This window comes from Protopterus annectens, chromosome 11.part0 (genome assembly GCF_019279795.1).
Source record: "Protopterus annectens isolate FY-2018-M chromosome 11.part0, PAN1.0, whole genome shotgun sequence".
NCBI classification, from domain to species: domain Eukaryota; kingdom Metazoa; phylum Chordata; order Ceratodontiformes; family Protopteridae; genus Protopterus; species Protopterus annectens.
The window spans coordinates 1,232,715,345-1,232,732,967 of record NC_056745.1 but is presented as its reverse complement, the minus strand read 5'-3'; positions in this window follow the sequence as shown (position 1 = coordinate 1,232,732,967).

Genomic DNA, 17,623 nt, shown 5'->3' with positions numbered 1-17,623 from the left:
ATGTTTCTGTGTCTGGAAATTTAATGCAACAATTATTCCATAATCTTATATGATGATTATATGCCAGTGTCATTTTTTTGGCTACTTACTATAAGAACATCAGGAAGAGTTATTTAATTTTTTGCAGTTGAAATATATTCTCATAGTACTATCAAATTGTTTACATATAGAAGGTCAGTTCAACTTTTAAATGCCATAGCTGAGAGAGACAATTTTTAATCCTTAACAGAACTTGATTCTGATTTCCCAAAATACAATTAATGCTTCACAAAAAAATAATGCTATCTTCCATATTGTTAATAAACTGCTTCTAATTGTTTCTTGGATGATTTGAGCCCTATGCCTGGAAACTAATATATATAAACTAGAGTTGATAACTCATTATTATACTCAATTATTACCATTGCAAATGATCTATCCTGGTCTTAAATTACTTTTGGCATTATTGACCCCCTTTCCATAGTATGGAAGCTACTCTTTGCTTATTTTTATGGTTTGATTGAGCCAATATACTGAGAAAACTGTATTTCTGTTTGTACATTCTGTTAATATGGGTCTCCTGTAAATAAATTACTTGTGCTTTGTTAGCATTGATGTGTTTGAGCAATTTTCCCCTTTTGGGGCTACTATTCAAGCCATTTATGTTTCTTGATATGACATGTAATTCCATTTGAGGGTATTGACATGTATTGTCAATATTGTGTCATTAAATATCTTAGCAGCATGTTTCAGCTTTGACTCATAATTTCAGAACTTTCTTGGCCAACTTAAGAATGTTCTAGTATAAATCTATTATAAACCACTATTAGATTATATGTTGTCTTGTGAATCAAAGAAAGAAATAGAAAAAAAAAGAATAAAAAAATCTAAAAAAGGTACACAAATCTAATAATTTAAAACTACATTAACTATATTAATGAAGTCTATCAAAACACCTAGCCTATGTAGAAAGTAAAAATATCTAATCAAGCTATCCTATGAAGGTTACCCTGCTTCTTTTCTTTTAAATCAATGCTTTAAGTGTTTAGAATTATTATTGTGGGAGCCATCTTGAGACATTAGTGATTATTGTAGTGAGAGTATATTGACTGCTGCTGTTTCTTTATAGTTATGTTTCATTGATTTTTTACTTAGTAGTGTTTGCTGTATATTGAAATCAAGTGCAGTCTACTGCACTGAGCCCACCACTACAGTAATTGCAGATGGACTGTGATTATTGGGTACAAGTGGAGTTTTCCCTAAGTCTTCACTGCAGAAATCCATCTCCTTATATCTTATTGGTGACTGTCTCTAGTCTGCTCCAGTTTGAATGTGCTTGCATGGACCTGTGTGGGCTTGTTACCAGCTATGTTATGTTTTGTGCTGTTTTTTTTCCTACATATCCTCTGTGACCATGTATTGCATTTCTTTCAAGTCTCCTCAAGTTTGTATGAAAATAAAACAGCACTGCATAGCATGGAAAGACAGCTGAGTACTTTGCCTTCTATTGTTAGGTCTCCTAAGGCAGTGTAAGAACTGTGTCATGCTTACTGAAAATGAAGTCTTGCTTAAACAAACCGATTCTATGTGCAACAGATGAAAACAGATCACTAACAGATGGAACTTATAGGCCATGGCCTTCTCAAAATGGCTGGTAGAGCCAGAAGGTGGTTATTGTCAAGGCAAGCCTTGTATTTCCTATGATTTTTATGATTCCTAAAGACAAGAATGGTAGTATTAGCAGCTCTTGTCACAGTAAAATAGATGATTATCTAGAAAGGAAAAAAAAGGAGGAAAGAGGTCATTGGGTGAAAAGTAGATATGTGAAACTGATGTGGAAAATGGTGAGAGATGGCAAGACTAAGGCTACATTAATATAAAGGAAGGCTGTGTGGAGTTCCTTTACATTGTCATTTACATTGTCCTTTACACTGTGGTAGAAGAAACAAGAAGGACGTGATTGTCATTGATGCTGGGTAGGAAAACACAAATAGCTGGGGAACTCAAAAATTCAACTTATGTACTTCTGTGTTACCTAGATTCTTTGTTTGAATGTCTGTTGTTGCACAACCTGGGCTGAACCTCAGATATGTCCATTAGGACATATCTCAGGTATGTCCATTAGGATCAGTGGTCTACTTAAATTAACATGTTTAAGTATAGTATTGGGAGAAGCTGGGTATGGTGAATCATGAATCATGTGACTGCAGCAAAACATGTCCTACCACAGGGAATATAAATATAGTATATAGTTTAAGAGATGTAGTCACTCACACAGATCAAAAACTTTTCTGTTGAAATGATTTTCAATAATTTTATTAATATAGTTGGTACTTTTTAGTGTAACATTATATTAAAATGGTTTGTATATGGAGTTGTATATATTCCCTTAACAAATATTTAATACAAGCTAATTAAATTAGAAAGCAGTGAAATTTATGCCAGCCCTTAAACTGTGTGCAATGCAAGTTCTTCATGTGTCCCCTTTGAAGGTGGTGTGACACATCTATCCAACAGTTTAGTCCCCCATGCTAGGTCATCAACTGCTGCTCATCGTTGCTGATGATCTCCAGATCTTCTTTTATAACTTCCAGAAGCAATCATCAGGACCTCAGTCTGGTGATGTGGGATAGGATAGAAGGATATATAGATAGATAGGAAACAGATGTGTAATGGCAGTGTCATATACACTGCTCAGGAGTTTTTAATTTAAGCCCTAAAGTCTCCTGACATGCTGAGATATACAGTGTGAGTTGGCATATGGTGGGACTGCAAGGGAGACATGCCTGCCTACATGTCTAACAAACCCTTCATTTACATACTTCTTTCATATTCAGCTGCCACCTCTATGAAACAGCATTAGTCTCATCACTGGAGGTCATGACCTTAGGCAATCCATAACATTACAGTAACCCAAGAGACATGAGTAAATAGTACCTCATCACTCCTTCTTCCACCATGATCAGCTCCTTCAGTGTCTGTGCTAATATTCACATCTAAGTCATCCGGGTCATAGTCAGAGCTTCATCCCATTGCACCATGGAAGCGACATATGTCCCCTCTATAGTAATATTATTGGTGTACATATGTCCCATGGTGCATCTACACTGGAATTCCTTGGCCGTGGACGTCTATCATTGTGCAGTGTAAACCACATACTTTGTTTATTTGTAGTGACGTTTTGTTGGTATTCTACACCATGATCACTGTTTTCTGGTGATATACATGCATTCTGTGCCCCAAGGTGTCCACTGCCCCAATACTTATGACTCTCTTGGATGACTTTGTTTACAGAGACTAGCCAGCATGGCTGTTTGCTTCTGATCTGAAGAAAGATCCTGCAGGGGGTCATTCAAAACTGCAAAAAAGATATCCTCAAAGAAAGAAGAAAACAAACTGAGAAAATTACTGGCAAATCAGAAGATATCAGAAGGAAGCAACAAAATAAAGAACACATACAAAAACAAAACTACATTACAAAAATCCAAAGAGTGCTGGAACAAGTGGCAAATAATACAGAATACCTAAAGGTGCCCTGAATAAGAAATTAGTCAAACTTATCTTCATCTATTTGGATGATATAGAAAATAACCAGTGAATGAACAAGGTGGTGGAGCAACTGATGCAGTGTCTAGTATCTCTAATGGATTATGAGATACACAATGAAATGGATATAGATGGTGATCAATCAAACTAGTGGAATAACTGAATCATAGACACAGAATTCATACCATTTTTCCATAATGTTATCCTTTGAACATAAAACCATTCCAGACATCTGGATAATGTAGTGGAATGCATAGGCATGTCCATTGTAGGCAACATGCTTATGAAACAAAGGATCATGAATTGAAATTAGAAAAAAGGAAAAGGTTCTAGGTCAAGGTGTAAGATAAATGTAACTCATCCCAAATTCCTTAAATGGTAAGTGCAAAGAAAAGACATCTTCTGATTTGCCTGTGGCTTTTAAGCAGGAATTTATGAAAAGAGCTATATATCTATAGAAAGGTGATCTTTCTAGTAAACGTCAATATCCACAAAAGGTAAAAATACATTTTAGACCGTGTAGGAGAGGTATTGAACTTCTTAGGTGGAGAAGATCTTGAGTAAAAAGATTCAGGGCCAACAGGATCAGCAACAAGGAACAAGAAATGGAAAGACAAGGGGAATGTGGATCAGCATGAAGGAGCAAGGAATGGAATTACAACATGCGCTTTCAGTAGGAATAGTGGGCAAAAGCAATACATGTACAGTGAATGGACAAGAAGGCTCCATGGACAGTAAAAAGGAGCATCCGCAAATAATAAGGAGGAAGGAGAGACTAAACATGCAGCAAAATTCCAGGGCAAGCAGAGAGCTTGGACTCTGTGGTCAGCAAGCAACATGGTAGGAAAATATAATGGACAGCCCTGGACAGAAGCATTGGAGATGATGCCAGAGAAAGGAGACAGAGACAGAGAGAGATGATAGAAATGTTACAAACTGCAGAGGCTTCAGCAGAAACAGAGTAGAGCAACATATACAGCTGGCCAGAATGACCTTGAGAAGAGGGAAACAGCTAATTAATAGCTGAGGCAGGTCACATATTTCTTTGATTTCAAATATCAAAGAGTGAGCTTAATTAATTGAATAGTACTGGAATAAATTATATGGAAACCCATTCAAGTAGTGAATAAAACCAAATCACCGACTGTAGCAGAATATCAGCACCCCATACTGTTTCCAAAACAGCATCAACAAACAGAATTCTCTATGGCCTTGACAGGGCAAGCATCCTGGGTTAAATTTCACTTACATGACATCTTTGAGTCTCTGCATCTATATGAAAAAGAGCAGAGCCTAGTAGGGAGAACAGCATACCTAAAAGCTCCCCAAAGAAACAAAAAGCTGCTCACCAGCATAGAAGACTTCAAACAGTAGTCCATATGCACTCATGTCTTCCCTACCATTATCAGCACTGAAATAATCAGAAGAACAACCATTTTAGGCTTCATACAGATAAACCCAAGTGGGAGTAATCCAAAGCTAAATTCTATGACACAGGAAGATTAGTGGAAGACAACCAAAGAAGCAAGGCTTGATTGTGAATGGTAGAAAAGAAGACATAAGCAGTGGCAAAAGAGTTACACACAGTGAGAAAAAAAACATATTTTTTGTAATGGTGTAAAGGGGATGAGGCTGCATTAAACCATAGGAGATACAGCACAGAAAGGTAAGCCATAGGAAGTTGTGCTGTTTTTGTTGTGGAGAGAAAAGGGGAGCAGCAGAAATGGAAAAAACAAGGGGCCTAGACCAATTTGGTAGTGTTATAAAACACAGCAGGACACGTACACTTCATAAAAGCATAAAGAAAGGGCCCAACAGGAAGGCAAATACTACAATGCATACTTAATAGCTTTTGGAGAAAGACTTTGAAGAGGGGGAGACCTGACAGAACCGAGGGCACTGTATCCTATATTGTATGAGTAGGATTCACATTTTATCCTGGCATTTTACAAAGCTGATCTGTGCCTACTGAATATGATAATGAATGTTAATCAACACAGACTTTACAATTCTCACAAATGTACTGGCTAGTAGACTATGTGAAGTTCTACAAAATCATATTCAATGGGTGCAGAAAGTTCACAAACAATTGGTGGGATGTACTACACTTCATGAAGGATTACATGAATAAAGACAACAAGGGCAGGTAATGCTATCTGGCAGAGAAAATTTTTAACTTCTTAAAGTAGAATTTCCTCTGGACCTCCTAGAAAGAATAGGCTTTGGTCTTAGTTTCAAGGGTTGGACAGATGTCCTATGATGGAAATCTGCAATAGACTTTATAGTGAATGGTAGCATCAATGAAAGAAATAACTATATGGAGGGAAACAGGCAGGGCTGCCTTTGTCATTGGAATCACTTGTGGTAGTGATGAAAACACTGGCCAGATGTAATGGAGAATTTAAGAGAAATAATAGGCCAAGAGAAGATTCTTCAATACATTTTTTATTCCTTACAGGACCTTAAATGGGCATCAAAAATAGTATTACAATTTTCAAGGAGTTTGCAAGGGCAGCTGGCCTAGAGTGCAACTTAGGTAAATCAGTAGAGGTTAATCTGGAAGGGGAGGAATACCCATGAATGAGAAAACAAGACCACCTAGTTCTCCAGTTCAAAGTAGGTTCAAAGTATCTTAGGTTAGAATCATGAATGACTGTTGGTTAGATAAGAAGTGTGACCTAGGAAAGGAAATCTGGGAGCAACTAAGGAAATGAAAAGGGAAAGAAATAATTTTGGCTGGATGTATTATAGTAAAACAGATGGTCACTCAAGGTCACATAAGTAGTTCATAGGTGTGTACTAAGGTAATGGCCCTGGAGCCTTTACAAGCCTAGCTGATAGAAGTGCCCTGGCATTGTGCCACCCGATGTTAGTTCTCAGTGCCTCTATCAAGTAGAGCCATTGGAGTAATCGCCGGGGTGAACTTTCTATTTCCCATCCACTCAAGATTTCTCTTGAAGGGGGCCAGTGAGTTGCTCTGTTTGACATGTATGGGAAGTCTGTTCCAGAGCATGGGCAGTCTCTGGGTATGAACCAGTCCCTCCAGCTTGCACTGTTGATTGTGGTAATGAGATTGAGTCTCTGGAGAGTGTGGTGCAGAGGGATTGGGATTTTTTTAGATGTATTTGGATTTCTTTAGGCGCAGCATTTCTAACAGAGCTGGGTCAGACATGACTTTGTAAGTCAAGCAGAGATCGGATCTTAGTAAATGATATGAGACAGAGAATAGCTGGAATTTTTTGAGTCTCACCATGTAGGGTGTGTTTAAGGCCTAGGATCCTGTTCCTTAGGTACTTTTGTGGTCTTTCCAGCTGTGCATGTGTCTAGTGAGGATAATGCCAAATGGGGCATTGCACTTAATGATTGGCCTAATGAGGGAAGAGTAGAGAGAGATGTTGACGTCTTTCTTCCTGGATGCAAAATCCTTGGTAATGAGATGTGCCACATAGAAGGACGTTCTGACCACATTGGCAGTGTGGTGGTTGAAGGAGAGGTTGCTATCAACCTGTGTCCCCAGATCTCTTATAATGCCTTCAGTGTTCAGTGGGCTCTCATCAATGTGGTAATTAGTGGGAACTGAGTTTTCCCTAAGGGATGATGATGCATTTTTTGGCTTAAGGCCATGGTTTTGACACCAGTTATTGGTCTCATTGAGGCCTTTCTGTAGGTTGTCTACATCTCTTGGGGCTTTTATAATGTCTCCCAGCTTGCAGTTGTCGGCGAACTTGGTCAGCCAGAGTCCCTCCATGTTGGCCTGGACTTCTGAGAAGTAGATGCCAAACAAGAGAGGACCCAGGACCAATCCCTGTGAGACTTCACTTGTGACTGGTTGGCAGTCTGACTTGGAGTCAGCTACTTTCACACTGTGGGTTCTGTCTATGAGCCAGTTTGCAACCCACCTAGTGATATAGGGGTTGATGCCTAGTCTGGTGAGTTTATCAATAATTCCTAAGTTGGAATGGTATCAAAGGCCTTGGCCAGATTGAGGTAGGCTGTATGATCTGCCTTGCCCTCATCCATAGCTCTGGTGACTGACTCAAAGAAGTCAACCAGGTTGAGCAGGCATGATCTACCTTTCACAAAATAAAATTGCATGGGATCTACAGTTTGGAGATTCCCTATGTCCTTGTTAATTAGGTCCATGATGATGCGCTCCATAGCCTTACATATCAGACCTCATCACCCTTTATGGAGAGGGATGACTGTAGCAGTGTGCCATTTGGTAGGGACAAAGCCTGAGGTGAGGTTGTGATTGAACAGAGTACACAGATGTGGTGCCAATACACTTTGTACTTCATGTAGAACACATCCAGGGATATTGTTGGGTCCCAGGGAAGCTGTATTCTTGGTCTTGAACAATGCATGTTTAACCTGTGCTGGGTGCCTGGCATTCCTCCAATATTGTGATTGGTGCTTTAGGGGGGTAGAGAGGGGTAAAGCTGGCACTGAATCTGTCGGTCAGTATGTTGGCAGTATCTGTTGGCTCAGTATAGGAGGTACCATTGTGCAGTAACTCAGAGCAAACCTGGGTATTTCTGAGGCTAATAAGGGAGTTTTTCCAGTCTTGGGACTTCACCTTTTTCTGCAACAGTTTCTTCATTCTGTTCTAGAGTTTATTAATGGCAGGGGAACACCAGATTGGCTTCCTTTTTTTGGAGAAGAGCATCTTGGTTCTGTTGGGTATGGTTAGTTCCATTTATTTATGTACATGTTCGTACAGTGCATTGGTGTATGATTCGGCAGACATGTATCTATTTTCCATTGACATGGGTGCCGTGACGTTAGCCACCTCTGTTTTTAGGTGCCCAAAGTCAACTTTGTAGAAGTTCTTCATGGTGGTTACCTTTGAGGGAGGGGTGGGAGATATCTGGATTTCCATGGTGATTAGTTTGTGGTCAGATCTAACCAGGGAGGAGTTGACTATTGGTGTAGAGCAACAGTTGCCCATGTTAGTAATAACCAGATCAAGGATGTTGCTTCCTCTAGTGGGGTTAAGAATGAGCTGGTACATGGCATTGGAACTCATGAATTCCAGGAAGCGTTGGGCCAGTGTATTGGCATATCCTGGACACAGGAAGAGAGAGATTTAAAAATTCATCCAGAGTATACAGAAATCATATGGCCAGTTCAATCTTGGAGCGCAGAGTGACAAGGACAGTGGGCTAGGCTTCAGATGGGAAGGAAGGGAGAGCACCAAACTCAGAACATCACATAGTCACTTTCAGCATCAATTCTTAGCTAAGGTGGTAAAAGAGGAAAAGAGGAAAGAGTGGAAAGAGCCCCAGAGACAGAAATCCAACTTAACAAACACAAATATTAGGGCCTTCCTTTAACAGACAGTAGAATATAATTTTATGAAAGTAGAAGAGAGTATAATATGGAGTAATGAAAGATGGCTCTAAGGGAGCATATAGAAAGAAAGGAAGGAATGATAAAAAGGAAGACTGGACAACAGTGTGAAAGATGGTAAAAATGGAAAAGATGGTTAACCATACACTAGGTCATAGTAACAAGGTAACAGGGAAAGGTATAACCAATGGAGCTGAGGAAGATAGGAACCAAGGAGTAGGGACCCAGCAATGTAACGTGATTATAGAATTCAGACTCAAGAGATAGAGTTGGAAGTATCCAGAACTAACATGAAAGTAAAGAAAGAAAGCGATCTCTTGTGGTCCATAAATGGAAAATCTGAAAATTGAAAGAAAGAAGAATGAAGATTTCCACAGATATAGCAGCAGAACAGGAAGAGAAGGTTTGAAAACAAATTCAAAGGGAATTGACACAGAATGAGTGGTGGGTACACAATGAGAAGGAGTGTATAAAGTTTGAGTACAGACACAAAAACAAAACTGATGATCAGAAGAAAAGGCTGCCATATGAGAGTTATACACACGTTATCAGAGATACCAGCAAAACTACGAAAGGGAATAGACATCTACAAATGCTGAATATGTAGACGCAATCAGACAGGTATAAGTTGTTTGTGGGTTGCCAAGAGACCAGAGAAGCATTGGGTAAGGCAGTGGTAGAATGGAAAAGAAATTAGGAAATCAGCTTAACATATACATGGCAGCTGTGCTGTCTTGAACAGGATAGCAGGTAAGGAAATATAGACAGCAAAATAAGAAAACAGGGTGTGGAATCAAGCGCCAACCAGTGATACAGTATAAGGAATTAGGAGAGAGAAACAGGTAGCAAAGGGAATAACTAACAACTGCAATGAGAAAAGTGATTAAGGAACTCAACATAATAGAGAGAAACGGAGGAGGTTTCTGGCTGGAAGGTGGGAGAAACGATGGATTGGACACAAACTGAGTTTGGCACAGAAGGGACAGAAGGCACACATAATAGCTAGTAATCATCCTTTGGAGGGGAATCTGAGCAGGAAGTATGCAAGGCAGTAGTTGTTGTAACCATTATGATGTGGGCTTTGAGTAGAGGGATAGCAAAGAACAATGGGAAGTAGGGGAAATACTAGACAAGCTAGGTTAAAGGCAGGGTAAGAAAAATGCATTGCTAAACAAGAAATGGAGCAAAGAAGTGGGGACTGGAATTTGATTTGCAGCAGCAAAGATGTGTCTGGGGTGCCTAGAAGGGAAATATAAGAAGGGAGGGTAGCTTTTTGAAGAAATTTATAAAAAATGCTTGGTATGGAAGATGTGAATTCAGTACTCAGTCTAAAAGATAGATTCAGAGTGAATTTACATATTACTCACCGAGATACAAAAACTGGGCAGCACTTGATAGATTTTATATCTCACAGGTACATGTGCATTTAATTGAAGGTCTTGAAATGCACCCAATAACTATTTCAGATTATGCACCATTAATAACTAAAATAAAAATGCACGGTAATGAAAATGAGACACTGGCACTTTCCCAGCTACCGGTTGAAAAGAGAGGAATTTAAGGAATGGGCTGTGGAGTTAATTCAGAAGGTACTAGAAAAGATAGATTTATCTACTGAAACATAGCTGAGGACTGGGATAAAATTAAAGTGGAGTTTAAACTAGGTTGGAAATAAAAGAAAGGGAGATATGGCTAAACAATAACAAGAATTATTTAGAGGGATTGACAAATGTTAAAGTATTACAAAATAGGTAGAATCTCAGAACAAGAAAAGGAGCAACTGCAGAATGCTAAACAGAAAATAAGGGATTACCTCGATAATATGCATAAGTGTAGAAAGATTGCTGTTAAGTAACTGTTTTTTGATAATAATTCTAGAGCACAAAAACTTATAGCACAATAACTCAGGCAACAAAAAGTGGAAAGGGCAGTCACCAAGTTTAGGGAGCCTATAACAAGGAAGATAACAAGAGACCCTGTAGAAGTATTAGAAATATTTTGGAAATTTTATGAAAATTTGTATAAAGCTGAGAAATATAGAAATCAAGAAAAGGTACAAATGGAAATGTTTATGGAAGAATTAAATATGCCAAGGCTAGAGGTAGATGAGGCTCAATTACTAAAGGTTAGGATAGGAAGGGATGAGATAAAAATGGCTATGTATAACCAATCTACAGGAAGGTCCTCAGAAATAGATGGTATTCCTATGGAAGTTTGGAAGTTAGTAGGGAAAACAAATTGATAAATATCTGGAAGGGTTCATTTAACAGTATTTTAAGATGAGGAGACATACCAGCATCCTGGAAGAAGGTGGTGGTAACGGTAATACCTAAAGAGGGTAAAGATCCATTGGATCCAGCTTCATACAGGCCCATTTCAATACTAAACCATGATTATAAAGTGTTTATGTGTAGAATAGCTAAAAGAAGTGGAGTCCTGTGCTATCTCATGTATGTTTCATGATTTTGCTTTATGCTGCATTACAATATACTTTTGTACAAGAATGGTGCACCTGAGGAACTATTTTTGTGTGCATTTTCCCTCACATATATCCATTTATGAGCATAACATCAAAATAAAAATAAGTTAAACAAACTGACTGTCCAGCCCCATGGCCAATGTTTCCTGGTGATATGTGTTTGTCCTCTGTGTCACAGTATTCCTTCGCCCAATACTTGAGACTACTGTGTACCACGGACAGCATGAACTGGTATAGGTGTGCATATGCACAGTACAACCCTTGTATCCAATAAGTGCCACAGCCAGCACATCCTCTGGATCTCTGTGATCATTGTACTCCATACTGCACACTGTGTAGCAGTTGTACAATTTCCGTGCTCGGCATTACATGCACTGATAATCATGGTGCTTATTTTTGTGTTATGAGTAGTCTTTTTTTTTTTCCTGTCAGGACTGGGAAGTGTTCAGAGACTGTTGCAGTATGCTGTTCATTGTTGTATGTTTTGGCGTACAAGGCTGGTATCTCAGTGCATGCTTATATATATTGGATAGTAATTTTGTGTGTCTATGTGCCATTATTGTAAGTATTTTGAGTGCTAAATTTAATAACTACTTTATATTTCATTATGCACCACTGTTTTTGAATTGAGTAGTAAAACAAAAGTACCACACATATTCTACACACACAGGTAAATGACACATCTTTTTGTGAATCTCCGTGATTTATTCTATACAGTTTTGAGTAATACCACAATGAAAGAATGATGCTAAGACATATATATATATATATATATATATATATATATATATATATATATATATATATATATATATATATATATAGATGTATCAGTATATTTATTTATCGTTATTAGTGCATGTATTTGATTGGAAGCATTACTTTACATTGCAATGTATTATGTATCGTAAGGTTTAAAACCAAACATGTCCCTTAAAGGTCTGCACCTGCTTAAATGACCATTGCAGTAACATGAACACGTCTGCCAGATAAAAACGTTATTATGTATTGCTCACTAACATGACATTTAATGAAGAAATGTATCTTTACATTATTTTTCTACAACTATTATTTTACTTACAAGAAATGGTATTTTAACATGCAAAACAGATAATGCTTGGTGATAAACTGAGCTTTACGCACTATTGAGGCACTTTTGCAGGGAAAATAAATGGACTCATTACAAAAAAAAATAGTTTTGCCATAGATTCAGCATTATGAGCTTTTGAGGCACATTTGCAGGCAAAACTAAATCTACTCATTACAAATAATAGTTTTGTCATATTTTACTTAGATTCCTTCATTGTTTAGAATTATGTGTCATATCAAACATTTTCAACGTGACATTTCACCGGTACTTGCTGAGATTCAAGCTGTTCATCTAAAGAATGAACCGATTCATCATCCATAGAAAACTGGATGACGTAACACATACTAATAATGCAAACACCTAATCAGTGACAGTTTACTTAAAGAATTAGGTAGATGTAATGGAGTTGCATAAATAATGCAATCCTCTGTTGAATACAGCTGCCATAATTAGCATGCCTGCTATTTATCTTGTGCTTTCGCAAGGGAATTAATTTAATGTGAATGTAAACTAAAGGGCCAAGTTAAGTATACATAATCACACTGTACTTTTGTTTGCTTTGCTGTGAGAAGCTGTTAAGAGATTGAAAAAGAATTCTGCAGCTTCCCAGGTATTTTTAATAAATTACTTGAAATTGTATGCATGTTTACAAACTGATTTCCTTTCTCTTTTTTTTTTTTTTGGAGTTTTCACACTTTATGCTTTTACTTTATCTGTCCTATTTTAATTATATGTTGATTTATTTATTTACTGACAGGATATGTGCGTTAATCTAATGGTCCATTTCAGCCACAACTCCAGAGAATGTGACAACAGTACAGTGATATAATAAAAAGGATACCCACAATATTCCATAAGAGTATAACCCATCAATCTTTACTGTAGGTAAGACAGCAGCAGCAGGCAATATCACCAGGACCACTACCCAATATTATTACCATATTCAGTAAAGTGTGGTTAAATAATTCATCTTTGTCAGCCAATTTGTCAAATTTTGCCATAGTTGCTTAGACATAGCTGCTTAAAAAGGTATTTGCTCCTTAATGGAACATATACACGGACTGTGTTTGGAGGTCTTCTGGAACACAGCATCACAAAGAAAGAGAGTGAAACAGGCTTTATTTTAATTATTGTTGTCCTCCATTATTCAAGGTCAATCTACTGCAGAGTGAGGACAGTAAAGAATGGGAGATTTAGGGTTGGTGAAGTTCCTACACACCTAGTCATGCACAAATTATATTTTTGTGATTAAAACTGTGATGCATTAATTTAGCTACTAAAGAGCCCAAGATTACTTGTTACACTGAGCAGTTTTGTCAAGCAATTATGTTTTTAGGCATTTAGTCTCAAAAGTTTTGTAATTGACTCATTTGTACATGATCAGTGTAAAGGAAGTTATATAATAACTACTGGGTTCAATTAGTGGCGTGGATGACTAACAGACTAGCAGGGCAGTTCCATGCACATTCCCTGGTAGAGGCTTAGGCCTCATAATGTCAGAGAATTCTCCAAAGAGGGAAAAGGTGGTGGACATGGCTGAGATGCTGAAGAGAGAGGAAAATACATTGCATGCCCCCATTGTACTCCTGTCTCTTAGATACAATCATGGACACTTTCTTGGAAGGAAGTGAATAGCCAAATAGGTAATTAAAGTGAATGCCCCTTAGGTGAACAGATATATCTATGGCACCAGGACTCACTTAGGATCCATGCTGGTTCTAGCTATATCCAAACAAGTCCATGAACACTGGATAAGCTTGTAGACTTGCTGAGGGATATGAGGTACTGGGAGGAAAGGCCATAGGATGTTAAAGGGGTGCAAAAAGTGCTCAAAGAAAAGAAAGGAAATGTCTGATTTGTGATGCTATATTTTGATTAATTTAAGACATGGTAACCAGAAGAACACTGATGAGGAATGTAAAGTGTGGTCTCATGTTTGACACCAAATTAGGACCCGAGGGATCGATAACAACTATACAGTAGCAAAGGGAATATGTTTATAGTGTGGCAGTCTGTGTGGCAAAACTCTGGAATGAAAGTCAGTGCATGGGTTTCCTGTATTACAATAGGTGAGTCATCTAAATCTGGATCAGTTAAGGGGCACCAAATATATGGCACTCTGCCAAAAGATAAATGGCATTTATATATAAGTTGGGTCAAGGGACACTGCATTCATGTGACTGTGCCAACAGGTGAAATCATTTATAATCAGTGCAACTAAACATAACTGAATGTGGTATACGAATGCAGTTATGGATCATTATGATGTTTTTTTAAATGCATCATACAAGGCATTTTTTTTAAATCTTTTATTGACATTTTGAAGGGATATGTGCTGTTTTTACAGCATTGATGTCAGTGTGTAAACTGTGGAAAATGTGTTGTTTGTATAATATGCATCTGTAAGTAGGATTTTTTTTGTTCAGAAATGTCAGCTGTGATCTACAGTGAAAAAAATCTTCTACCATGCATTGTTCTTTGCGATGGGCTCCAACTTTTCAAGTCTTGTCTACTGAGAGTAATGAAGAAGTATGGATACCAATAAGAGTATTCTCCTAGCATACCTCCTAACTATCCAGATTTTCAAAGAATGTCCAGACTTTTACCTTATATATTTGGCCTGTTCTTCATAAAATTTATATTTTTTTGGCAAATTACTGAACACTGAAGTCACAAAATAATGACATACATTGGAGTTTCAGACTTCATACCTTTCAGAAAATGAATGCTAACATAAATCCTGTTATTCTAGCAACTTTCTAAGTTCATAAGAGCAATATTTAAAATCTGGCCCTGTTTTTGGGCCTTTGTCACCCCATTATTTTAGGCTTTGTCCAGATTTCATGGGCTAAGAGTTTGAGAGGTATTCTGGATATTGTTTCATGTGCCCCTGTTCTGTCTGTATGACTTTCAGAAGTTGAGCTAGGAACACTTGATGTTTACATAGCAATGTTCTTCATCTCCTGTGCCAGCATCTGCAGCATTTTTTATAGATGGAACATCAGCCAGGGCACTTTGAGACATACTCCAGGAAGCAGGTGGAAGCAGGGCAGGGAGGTGTTGTGTTTTAGATAACCATGTCCCATAGTTGCTCAGTCTTCCAAGTACATAATGGTACTCCATCCATCTAAGTAAGCCAAATGCACTTTCAGGAACCTTGGCTTTCAGCTACTTAAATGCTAGGAAAGTTTCATTATGGAATGAAAAAGCTAGTGCCGACAGCTGTTCAAACATGGAGCTGGAAAGTGCATTTTCAGCATAATCATGAGCCATGCCCCAAGACTGTACCTGAGGTCAAATTATTTGCCCAAATGGAAAAGGAAATTTTTACCCACAGTCATTTTTGCACTGACTTTATGGCTGCTCTTACAAACTCCGTAACACCCCAGGATGGCTACAGTTAGCCTCCAATGGACTCAGACAGATTACACACACTGTTTAACAGGATTCGGATATTCAAATATCTGGGCTTTTGTAGCACTTTCTTGAGGTATTTTCTGTATTCTCAGTCTCATGTGGAAATATACTTTTAATAAATATGAAGAAATTTGTATTGTACCAATATTAGATGTAAGGTCATCCAGATTTGCAGATGACTGCAAGCTTTGCCCTATTTTATTTATTTATTTATTTATTGCCTATCCACTGATACTATGTAGCTCCAATAAGGGATGGAATATGCAAATACCCAGTGAAATGAAAATGGTCTCAAGCTAAATGCAAAAGGATTCAGCATAATAACGTATGGCAAAAAAGTGCAGCCATCTCATATTTTACAAATGATACTCTTCTACAGGAAGATGCGGTCATAAAAACCTGGGTATTTATGTGGACAGCTCTCTGTCAGTTGATCATCATGTGTTCATGATAGTCAGGAAATTCTTCTGTCTGGCCCAGTAAGGGAATATCTTCAAAACCCACAGAAGTTCTGCCACTGTACTCTTCCCTATGCAGGCATGGGCAATGATGTGACTTTGTTAGCCACAAAAGAACTCTTTCTAGGCAGCTCATAAAGTCATGCAGCCACCAGTTTATCAGCTCCCTCACCACCACCTCTGTTATCTGTCTGCATGACAGATACTGCTCATGTCTGGTGACGTATCATCAGAGGCAGAAGGTGTGGCCTTCTGGCTGCCCCCCCCCCCCACCATGAGCCTATTACAAAGTGCTTTCCCATAACCTGTATTGCTACAATGCTACATAAAATGTTGCTTTAAGGTATAACTTAGAGGTTCAGTGATATACAGATCTGTGAGCATTTGCAAACATCAGAGGAGTTCCTTGCAATGAAAGGGTTTTAAGTGTATAAGCAGTGTTGCAAAACAGTCCACAGCATTTAGTATTAACACTGTAGCCTCTGAGAACTTTATTCATTGAAGTAAGGTATGTATACATATGTTAGATGTGCATTGCTTCTGTTGTGTAAGGCTAAATACAGGTTGCAAATCTCTCTTACCAGGTAGGCAGTGACCAGGCTAATACCACTGCTGAACATCATAGCAGACCTATGCCATAATGCCAGTGTCTGCATCATTTTATTAGATCATTTTATGTATATATTACTACTGGATGTATCTGCATGAGAATGAACAGAAGGGCAGCAATGTTAAGGGAAGATGCTAGTACTGGTTATGATAGTGCATGTTAGCTGCTTGATACTAGCTGGAGCAAAGTTTGCATGTCTTCCTTCTACAAAAAAAAAATATATATATTGAGCAAGTATTCTGTAGCAATACACCTGAAGAATCCACATATATCATAAAAATGTATAGTATAGAATTAATAAATAATATATGTGTATGTACATGATGCAGTCATTATCATTAGCAGAAAAAACACCTTTTTTTTCTGCTTGAGAAGTTAGCTGATTCCTCACTGAAGTCCTTCTGCCCTTAACAAGGTCCTGTCTGTATATGCAGGTGCTGCATCTGTCTATATATGTATTCATCTTAATGTACATAGTTAAATCCAACTGCTGTCAAAACCAAGGCATGGAAAAGCCAACCAGTAGCACTAATAACATCGATGGTAGTCAACTGTGGACCATTATAGCAGGCCAAAGCTTGTGGTTAGTAACTGCAGGCTACATTTGACAGCTGTGCAATGTCTTCTTTTTCAGGGAGGCCATATTACAAGAAGTACCCAAACACTGTCCATACACATGCTGTATGCAGTGTGCT